The sequence below is a fragment of the Panthera onca genome, chromosome B1 (genome assembly GCF_046562875.1).
Source record: "Panthera onca isolate mPanOnc1 chromosome B1, mPanOnc1 haplotype 2, whole genome shotgun sequence".
Lineage (NCBI taxonomy): Eukaryota > Metazoa > Chordata > Mammalia > Carnivora > Felidae > Panthera > Panthera onca.
In genome coordinates, this window is record NC_138342.1 from 10,982,067 (window position 1) to 10,991,338 (window position 9,272).

A 9,272-nucleotide genomic window follows, 5' to 3' on the forward strand; every position below is an offset into this window, starting at 1 on the left:
GGGGTCTTTGGAGTCAAGGGGCCGAGAAAGAATGAAATCATGACGGCGTTGTGAGGGAGTCCTCCGCCCTTATGCCTTTGTTATTTCCCCCAGTTCGTTCTACAGACCCTTAATTCTATTACCCAGCTGTAATTTGGCTCTGTGTCTCTCCAGCATTCTTTCCTTTCTTCTGCCCCTTTTCTCTTTAATCGATTGATTCATCTGTAATTGGATTTTCTCTGGCTCTTACCAGCTATTAAAAGTAGCTACGTGTGTGTATGTGAGTGTGCTTTCTAACTAGGCCACGCTTTCGAATGCCTTGCAATCCTGAACCTTGTTCGGGTTTCTTAGTATGAATTCAATTCCCTGGCTCCTTTTGAGGCAGCGGGGAGTAGCAGAGAATACAAGGCTTGGAAGCCTGACAGAATGATACTGTTTTGTTTTGTTTTGTTTTTTGCTTTGTTTTGTTTTGTGGAAGGCTGACATTTATTGAGCTCCTACTGCGTCCCAGGTGTTCTCCCAAGCCCTTTGAAAGCATTACTGACTCTCACCACATCCATGTAAGGCAGGTACTGCTGTTACCCCATTTTGGGGTAATGGAGACAGACGGAGGTTAAGTAACTGGCCCAAAGCCACACAATGAGCTAGTTAATGGCAGAGCTCTTTTTTTTTTTTTTTTTTTTTTTTTTTTTATTTATTTTTGAGACAGAGAGAGACAGAGCATGAATGGGGGAGGGTCAGAGAGAGGGAGACACAGAATCTGAAACAGGCTCCAGGCTCTGAGCAGTCAGCACAGAGCCCGACGAGGGGCTCGAACTCACGGACCGCGAGATCATGACCTGAGCCGAAGTCGGCCGCTTAACCGACTGAGCCACCCAGGCGCCCCGAGAGCTCTTGATCACAACGAAATTTCCCTAAATTCTGCCTCTTCCTATCCGTGTAAGTTTCAGCATGGCTTATTTCTTTCTGCCTCGGTTTCCACATCCACAAAATGAGTAAGGGTCGGTATCTCTTGCGAGATGATTTTTAGAACGTACTGAGAATATAGTGCCTGACTCACTGAGGCTCACACACACAGTAGATTCCAGTAATCCCTGTGCTATGGATGAGACCAAGAACTAAATACAGGAGCCCCGTGAGCACAGACAGCAGAAATAGAGCGCTGTCCTCTGAGGTCTGCTCACTCCACCGCCCCAGTCTCTGCTTTGGACAAACAACCAGAATCCAAGCAGATCATTTTGTAAAATCACAATAAAGATTCTGCTGCTGGGGGCTCCTGGGTGGCTCAGTCGGTTAAGCGTCAGACTCTTGATTTCAGCTCAGGTCATGATCTCAGGGTTTGTGAGATGGAGCCCCGACTCTGGCTGTGTGCTGATAGCATGGAGCCTGCTTGGGATCCTCTCTCTTTGCCCCTCCCCCACTTTCTCTCCCTCTCTCTCTCTCTCTCAAAAGTAAATAACTTAAAAAAAAGAAAAGAAAAGAAAAGATTCCATTGCTGGTAAGCAGTGTGTCTTCAATGAGAATTTCCTCTTTCCAGTGTCCGTTTTCCCAGATGTAAAATGATGGGGTAGAGTTGGGGGACCACCACCACCTTTTCCGTGGTGACCTCAGGGGACGGGCTCAGTGCTGCCACCTCAAGGCTGGACCAACTTTTCCATGGCAATAAAACCCTTGAGCACTTATCAGCTTCACTTCATATAATTATTTAACTGTCACCACAAATGCATACAGTCAATACTCTTATCTCCATTACACAGATGGGGAAACTGAGCCACCGAGAGGTTGAGTAACTTGCCCAAGGCGGCATGGTATATTCCAGAACCACGACTCAGACCACACTCTCTCCATGAAGACAAGGGATACCCCTAGTTTTTCTTCCAGGTGTAGGGCCTCAGGGAAGATCTGCTGAGCTTGGCTTTGTCATTGAGATGAGGTGGGGCAGGGTGCAGGGAGTGAGTCAGGTGCTAGCAAGGGGTAAATTACTGAGGGACGCTGGACGGGCCAAAATGACTCCAGAATAACTTGCTGCTTGACCATAGTTTAGGCGGTGCAATACTTCTGACCTCTATATCTTAAACAATCGCAGAGGTGATTTCACAAGGTTGTTGAATGAAATAATGCGCATGAAACACAGCACCACACCTGGCCTTCAAAGACTCGTGACTTCCTAATTCATGGGAGTTATTACAATAATTATTATTATGAGAATGAATTTTGAATTTTTAAATATGGTCCCCCTATGCACGTGTATGTATGCAAGATTTTTAAAAGATAGTTACCAAATTGATTTTATATCAGATTAAGCTCTATTGTTCTTAAGTCAAATTTTATTTTATTTTATTTTGTATTTTTAAGTTTATTTATTTATTTTGAGAGTGAGAGAGAGAGAAAGAGAGAGTGCTAGAGGGGCAGAGAGACAGGGAGACAGAGAATCCCAAGCAGGCTCTGTGCTGCCAGCGCAGAGCCCAATGCAGGGCTCGAACTCACAAACCAGGAGATCGTGACCTAAGCTGAAACCAAGAGTCAGACACTCAACCAACTTTGCCACCCAGGTGCCCCTAAAGTCAAATTTTAAAAATCCCTTCTAGGGGCGCCAGGGTGGCTCAGTTGGTGAAGCATCTGACCTTGGCTCAGGTCATGATCTCTTGGTTCATAAGTTCGAGCCCCACGTCAGGCTCTGTGCTGACAGCTCGGAGCCTGGAGTCTTCTTCAGATTCTGTGTCTCCTTCTCTCTCTCTTCCCCTCCCCCACTTGTGCTCTCTCTGACTCCCAGAAATAATAAAAGTAAAAAAAACAAATTTGTTAATCCCTTCTAGAGACTAAGAACAGAATTGGTCCTAGCCCATACCCTTCTGCCTACCCCTCTTTCTCCTAGGTCCTAATGCTGCTCAGAGAGACAGAAAACAAAACACAACTTTGTCACTCAAGGAGGGGGAGTCAGGAATTAACCTCCACTGTGAAACTGCAGAGTAATATAATTTCACAACTTCCAACGTCTGGCAAACTCCACAGACAGTATTTGCAAAAGCAGTTTTGCAATGACCACACTCGGGAAATCCCCAAAGAATGTTTATAAATACTGCAGATTTAGAGATTTAATTCTAAATTTTCCCAAAACCACATCATCCAAAAATGTAACACTCCTTTTCAAATTAAAATGGTGTGTGTGTATTAACTCTAACACAGCTCAGATATAATTTAATTGGACCAAAATTTCCAGACTGATCATGACAGTATTGTTTGAGGTCATACATAGTTGTAAAAAACTATCAGTTCAATAACTCATGCCATCTCAACAGCACTGGTTACTACTAGCCAGGAGCTGGAGAAAGGAGGGAATGGGGAGTCACCACAAATGACTTCTTTTGGGGGTGATGGAAGTGTCCTTGAATTACAAACTGTTATGATTTCCCAAACCTGTCTCTAAAAACCACTCAATTGTATACTTTAAAAGGGTGAATTTTATAGCATGTGAATTCTCTCCATTTAAAAAAAGATAATGGAAAAAGATGGGTAGAAGTCTTTGTAAACTGAGTCAATAGACAGAAAATCTGGGGAAAAAATATGTTCTAGAACTATACCTATTGACATAGACTAATGGACTATACAGAATAAGATTCAAAATATCAAGTCAGGAGAAAAAAAAATCATGTCCCAACTGACCATATAACCTATTTTGATGAAAAAAAAAATCATATCTGTGTCTAGAAGGATCTAGAAGAATATACACCAAATCATTAACCGGTCATTTCTGGAATTACAGGTGGTTTTATTTTCTTTTTGCCTCTCTAGCGGCATTATATATGGTTTTTAATAAAGGGAGGAAAAAGAAGAAGCCAAATCTGGGAGGGTAAGTAGGATAGATGACAGATGGAGACGTTTTACTTTAGACCTTCAACTAACCCAAAGTAAAGAAGCTTCAACAACGTGTGGGTTTGCGGCGAAGTCCACGATATGTGCTGTGTCAGAAAACAGCCATCGAGGGCCAGCAACACAGAGACAAACAAACAATGCTTCAGTGTTTATCAGTCGGCAGTCCTCCCCCACCTCTTCCATTTTGATTTACAAAATGCAGGGACTGTTGTGATCGAAGTTACAAGCAGAGCCAACGTTGCTTACCAACTGCGTTTTGATAAACGTAACTGCGTTTCGTTTATTATCACAGAAACCTTATTCGGCCTGTTAGGAGTTAGTTCTAAGTTGGTCGGTTCTATTTTACTGATGTCATGTACACCGTAATAGCCGTTGAGAAGGACTGGGGGCGGGGGGGACCTCTATTTTCAAAGTGTCTGCTACATGTCCGGTATGTTTTAGGCAATATTGATGGAGTTTTTACTTAGCCCCAAACAGGGTCCCCCGAGGGTAGTGACGTGACCTCCACTGTTCAAGACACAGAGAGGCTGGTTGACCGGCCTGAGGCTGCCCAGCGGGTGGGTGGCTAAACAGGGTCAGAATGCCTATGTGTCTTCCCCCCAAGAATCATGTTCTAATCCTCTACAACCCTCCCCTGCCCTTGGCCTCACAAGGTCCTTGTAGCCCACTAATTATCAGACTGAAACATAGATTTCTGTAAGGCTTCTTTGAAATAAAATTCATCAGCTGCCAAATCACTCACTTACTAAATTGCCAGTGCTCAGCCCTGACCTTCTCATTGAGGATGAAGCCCCTGCCTCCCCCAAGCACACATGCTGTGCTGGCACATCATATGGAGGAGGAAGGAAGACAGGGGAGTGAGGGAAGCAAGCCTTTCTCTCTGCCCTGACTCCACCCACCAAGGGCTCCCCTGGCCCCAGCCCTGCAGTTGGTCCCATTATCGCTTCCACCCCAGCTAATTATAGTCGCTGATTACCTAACAGCAAGCCCCACTGTCACCTGCTTTGCCCTGACGGATTATGCCATCTGGGCCACGTGGCCAGGGTCCGAGAGCCACGAGAGGTCACAGAGAGGGGCAAATGGCTCTGAATGGGAAGAAATGTGTTTACAGCCCTGACAGCTGACTGGGCCATTAAAGGGGCTTTAGCTGTGTGTTCCCAGCTGAAACCCCTCTCCAGGGGCCTCCCTATTAGCTAATGGGATGTGGCTGCATATATCGCTCTGGTTCCAAATGTGGGCATGCTGGGGGACTGACTGCATGCTTTCCTAAAAAGGAGAAGAAAAAGGACTTAGGAGAGACCTGGGGGCTCACAGTTGTTTGGGGTCCTTGTTGAACGGGCATCAGAACATGCCTGCAGAGGCCGTGCTCCATGGCCGGGAGGATTCAAATACATTTTGCACTTCCTGTGCTCATGTCCATGAAATTAACACGTGTATAAAACACATTTTATGACATTAAAGAAACCCTGTAAGGCGATTTCCATTTCATTAAGAACTTCATGTCCTTAACAGTAGTCCTCTATCTCAAACTTGATTGTGCTTGTGTATATGACCTGGGAATCTCATCACAGTGCAGATTCTGAATCTGTCTCGATTGGGGTGGGGGGAGGAGGGGAGAGGGAGTGCAGATTCTGTATTTCTTTTTCTTTAACGTTTATTTATTTTTGAGACAGAGAGAGACAAAGCATGAACGGGGGAGGGTCAGAGAGAGAGGGAGACACAGAATCTGAAACAGGCTCCAGGCTCTGAGCTGTCAGCACAGAGCCCGACGCGGGGCTTGAACTCACAGACTGCGAGATCATGACCTGAGCCGAAGTCAGCCGCCTAACCGACTGAGCCACCCAGGCGCCCCCAGATTCTGTATTTCTAAAGAGCATCTGGAAGATTACTGATGCCACTGGTCTGTGGACGATGCTTTGAGTAGCGAGGAACTACTTAGTCACTGAATGAAATTAAATTACCAAATTAACATCACACAGAAAACCTATAAAATGGTATTTTTCCAACTGTGTTACAGAACACGAGTCAGCCAAGGAGGCTGCCTCGGCTCCAACAGGTTCTCAGTGGAGTAAGTTCCGGAATCACCGCATACTCTGCACCCCCCTGGGAATGCCCAATACATCATTAGCATATTGGAGCTGAGGAAGCCTGCAGTGATCTGTTCCACTTTAGATGTGAACAGTTTGCGTTCAACCAAAAGTTTGGTGCTTTATGCCCTAGTTTTTGTTGCAACCCTCACTGGAGAGTCTCTATTATCCCGATTGCTTAACCTGACCATAAATGTCTTGATTTGAAAAATGCCTTCTCAGCCATACAGAGTTATTCACGTGAAACACACACGCACAAGAAAGGCTTGAACACTGGGAAGCAATGCTTGTATGAGGTACTGTCATGAAATGCAGGCAGTGGCGGCTTCTTCTGACAGCTTCTGAGCCCAGTGACCTCAGCTCGCCTGGCTTCCCCTCCTCCCAGCGCGATGAGGAAGTAGAAATGGAGGAGGAAGTATTGAAAAAGTGCCCAAGAGGTGGGACAAGGACGACTGCACAGGGGGTGTAGGTCTAGAGGTCTGATGACAAAGGCCAGTACGACTACTGCAAAATAGAGCTTCAAGGTTGATTTGCTTACAATTTACCTTAAAAAAAAAAAAAAAAAAAAGCAAAATTTACCAAACCACTTTCTAAAAGCATTTTTATTTAACATCATAAAATGCTCACCGTAGGATATTAGATAAAAAAAATAAAAAGGCATCAAAGTGGAAGACAGAATGTAACCACAACTTGTGTGTGTCTGTGTGTTTAATGTATATGCAAGGGTGTGTGTGTATACACATGTGTGAGTCCATGTGTGTATGTAACTGCACACATGAATTTGAAGGAGGAGAGAGAATCATCTAGAATGTTTGCTTTGGAATCAAGCAACATTAGGTTCAAACTGCAACTGGTCCAAGTTTCTTAACCTTTGGGTTGTATCTTCTGTGGGATGAGACTAACAATTCCCACCTCAGGCTTATGTGAGAATTAAATGAGATAATGTCTGGCAAGCACTTAGCACATGGCCTGGCTCAAATTTAAACACTCACCAAATGGGAGTCATGATTGTATTAATATACCAAGAGTGTGGAAGAAAATACACAACATGTTAATAGTGGGTCATCTCTGGGTGATGAGTTAGAAGTGAATTTTATTTTCTTCTTTCTACATTTCGGAATTATCCAAAATGATTCAAAGAACACCCTTATAAAATTAAGAAAAGATTATAAGACAAACTTTATAAAGTAAAATGCTAATTGTAGTTTTCTCTGGTTAAGAAAGGTGGGCCATTTTTATTTCCTTCTTTACACTTTCGATTTTTGAAATTGTCCACAACTCACTAGTTTTAACAATTTTTGAATATGAAAGCCATGCCCATCTCTTTTGGACATTTTGGGAAAATGCAGAAAAACTCTGAAAAGAAAGTAAAATCACTTATAGTGTTATGATTTCTCTGCTTTTATTACTCTTTGTTTAAATTTATAAAGTACAGATTCACACCTAAATGAATGGTCCCCTAGAATTGTGCAGTGCACAACATGGACAACCATATTCATGGTCCTGAAATAGCACCCCCCATACACTTCTCAACCCACCCCCAGAAGTCACTGATATGAATTTTTCCTGTATATGTATCACACACACACACACACACACACACACACACATACATATATATACATGTGCATACATGCTCACATGATTAAGTAAAAATGTCTTTAAGGAAATTCAAGAAAGATTTTAGAGGCCACTTATATGTAATAGATCTAATTAGTTCCCCAAGATCAAGTCTAGGAGGGAAGTACTTTCCCCACGTTCTCCATGAGTAAACTCACTTGAGCAGATATGCTTTAAGCATCTATGCTATTCCAGGTCCTATACTATTTACTAAGGAAACAAAAACGAGGAAGACACAAGATCTCTGGTCTCAGCAAGCCTCTAGGCTATCACAGAAATGCGCATACAGTAGTCCCCCCTTACCGGAAGTTTCAGTGATCTGCAATCAACTGCTATCAGATGGCAGATGATCCACCTGACATAATTAATGTAAGAAGGTCAAGAGAAGCCACGTCTTAGGGCCTGCAAAATTCACCACCCCCCTTCATCTCATCATGCATGGAATTTTATCATCATCACAAGGAGAAGGGTGAGCACAGTAAGAGATTTTGAGAGAGAGACCACATTCATGTAACTTTTATTACAGTGTATCGTTATACTTGTTCTATTTTATTATTAGTTATTGTGGTTAATCTCTCACTGTGCCTAATTTATAAATGAAACTTTATCATAGGTGTGTCTGCACAGGAAAAAACAGGGTATACGTAGGGTTTAGGGCTACCCACGGTTTCAGGCATCCATTGGGGGTCTTCGAATGCATCCCCCACCAGATACGGAGGACTCCTGAATTAGAAATGTGTGCAAATACAATAATGGAAGCCAATAACAGGTCCAGAGGCAGTAAGGAAGAGATAGTGAACCCCTTCTGCTGGGATTCTGGAAGCCCTCCTGGGGAAGAAGGCATCTCACCTATATCTAAAAGGCTACAGACTTGGGTTCCTCGCACACCCACACGATCTCACACTCCCCACCTTTCATCATGTCCGGGCAGGTCTCTGGTCTTGGGCTGGAATATGTTCCCACGCTTCGACTCCGAGGCCAACCCGACTCATCTTTCAAAACTTAACCAGGAGGTACCTCCTGAAAGGCATCCCTAACTACCCAGCATGAGGAAGGCACCCCTTCTCACTGCACGTGTGTCTTTATCAGACACTTACCAAATGACTCACGAGACTGGAAGTCAGCGTTTTGCCCTATTTATCTTTGAGCGATGGGGCAGGACTGAACGCCACACCCAGTACACGGCCCCCAATAGATGTCTTAAAAAAACCAACAACAGCGCCAGGGTATAGTGCTACATCAGACCCATAGCAGAGATGGCTTCTGATCGCATAAAGAACACACATATGGGAAGAAGAAAACTGTCCCTCTGCCCTGCATCATTAGAAAAGAGGCTTCCTCTGGGAACACACAGTTCCTCAGGCGGCGGCTTAGCACCCAGACAGGACCTTTGTGCTCATTAAGAACGAAGGCCTCCAGGCTCCAGCAGCTCTGAACCAGCAGAGCAGAGAGGCTGGATTCCAGCGCCGACCCACTCAGTGGGGTGGCCTTGTGCCGGAGAGGTACTGCTCCAGGACAGCCCTGCTGACCCATGGATGGACAAGATATATTTCCTCCCAAGGAGCTGACAGTCTGTGCAATTCAACAATCAAGGAAACCCGCATAGTGAGTGGCTGCTTATAGAATGTTGAGTAAATAAGTGAATGAATGCCTGTTAAAAAAAAAAAAAAAAAAAAACGATGAATTTTCTTACATTGATTCCGATTGTATTCG